General features: G+C 40.5%; 1 pseudogene; it reads right to left on the bottom strand.

The window, feature by feature from the left end:
• Window positions 1–306: 306 nt before the first annotated feature.
• On the bottom strand, window positions 307–1332 carry LOC101572547 (annotated as a pseudogene).
• Between the last annotated feature and the right edge of the window lie 870 nt (window positions 1333–2202).

The following is a 2202-nucleotide window of genomic DNA, read 5'->3' on the forward strand; positions in this document are numbered from 1 at the left end:
AGCAATCTCAATGACCAAGGTTACACAAGCAGCAGTACACAGTACTAATAAATGTCTGTAAACTAACAGCCACCACTGTGAGCACTTCTTGTGATTGTAGAGCCCAAAGGTAACTTTTTTTTCAGTTTCATAAAGGCCTATTTCATTATTGGTGGGTAGCTCTTCTAACAGTTAAATACATTTAAATAATGGATAGGTGACTGCATGACTGTAGCATTGGTAACTGGATAACAAATTCAACTATAAACCAACTAATAAAGTAACTGTCCAAATATTTAAAATACAGCTCTTGTTCAAATCATCTGTTTGATCACTTTCTTAGGGGAAAATAAAAGCCTGCTGGTCAAAATGGAAATATATTAAGGCCAAATCTGATATCCACTGCCAGAGGTTTCTTTCAGCTGGATAAGCCTCCAATTCGGGGGCAAGCCCAAGCTTGTGGCCTCCAGCATTAATGCTCTTCCCATCTACCAGGGCAGACAGTGTAAACTTCACACCAGGCCTCAGTGTCTGAGTGTAACCCACTCCAATCAAACTAGAGTTGTTGACCTTTGCAGAAATGGAAGCAGTGGGATCCAACTGATACTTAGCTGCAATGCCAAAGTGAGTGCTGTTGGTACCTAGTGTCCAAGCAAGGTTTACTGAAGTGTCAAGATCCTCACATACTTTCTGATAGATTGAGCCTCCAAATTTTGTCCCATCATTGATATTAGTGTGCAGATGGAAGTCCCCAGTCCTGTAGCCCACTGCAAAGTTATTCGTTGTTAGCTTTGATTTGGCACTGTCAAAGGTCACCTGGTGCCCAGCAAGCCAGCCCTCATAACCAAAGACAGCAGATCCATGGATTGCAGATCCAGCAAAATCAAAGTCAACATCACAACCAAGGTTTATACACTCCCTCTTGTAAGAGGACTTGATTTTACCACTTTTCTTTCCTGTGTTTGGTGAGAAGGTAGTATCATATGTCAGTTTTAAACCTTGAGAAATCTGATGTTCAATTGCAATTTCTGTTCCCAGAGTGCTATCAGTATTCCACTTCTCTGTGAAAGTGAACCAGATGTTAAGACTTCCACAGCACTGCAAGACTTCATTTTTACATCCAGTTTCACCAACAAATCCTTTGTTGAAAATATCTCTGGCAGCTTTGCCAAGGTCAGCATATGATGGAGGAATACACATTGCTAGTAAGAAGAAACAGTCCATTGTTAATTACGTTCTTGTTTGCCCACCTTCTGTACAAGAACCCTATGCTGACCTTTAAATTCAAGCAGTTGGATTTGCTAGAATTATGACTTTGATTAGCCACGCACAAGTCTGCCCATGGGTGGCCATGGCGATGTCGTTGGAGGAGGTGGCCTAGTGGTCTCCCGAGGGTGCCGCCGCGGCCGCCTCTTGGCTCACTCAGGCTTGGGCTGCGGCTGAAGCTCAAGGCCGCCCGCTGCCCACTCCCACAGGCTCTGAAGAGGCCACATAGACAGAGGGCACCTTGGCCACGAGGCGGGCCACTTCCATGCATTGGCGGCAGCCGGCAGAACACAAACCTATGAGCCTTGGGGCAGGCAGCGACCAGAACAGGCCCAGAGGCTCCAAAGGTAACATGTATTACTCTTATGATGTCTATTTTGGTATCTCTGAGGTGTTATTTTCTGAAAACATTATTCTTCTCTGTCAAATTTTTCTTGGTTCTTCTTTTTTTTCACTTTCAATGTTGAGATTCTGTATTTTTAAAAAATAATTTTATTGAGAAGCAAGTACCAATGAGACAGTTTCACAACCAATTACAGGTACATTTTCAATAATTAATACATTGCATATTGTTGTCTCAGTGGTTATTCATTGTACATTGCAGACATGATATCCTGTCTCAAACACTATTATTACAAACATCTCTAATCTTTGAATTAAGAGAATGGAGCTGTATATCTACCCTAACTATTTTGAGTATACAAATACAAAAGGGTCCTTCATTTCTTTTTTTTTCTTTTTCTTTTTAAAAATTTTTTTCCTGTAATTTTATTGATAAACAAATAGTGATCAGACAGTTTCAAACCAAATTGGAAGGACAGTTTCAATAATTAACACATTGCATACATTCTTCCTAGTGGTTATTTGCTGTACAAGATTCAGACATGACATCCTATTTACAAATTCTATTAGAACAAATCCCTCTATTCATTAAGAGAATGTAACTATATATCTATC

Source organism: Octodon degus, unplaced genomic scaffold, assembly GCF_000260255.1.
Source record: "Octodon degus isolate 3935 unplaced genomic scaffold, OctDeg1.0 scaffold00416, whole genome shotgun sequence".
NCBI classification, from domain to species: Eukaryota; Metazoa; Chordata; class Mammalia; order Rodentia; family Octodontidae; genus Octodon; species Octodon degus.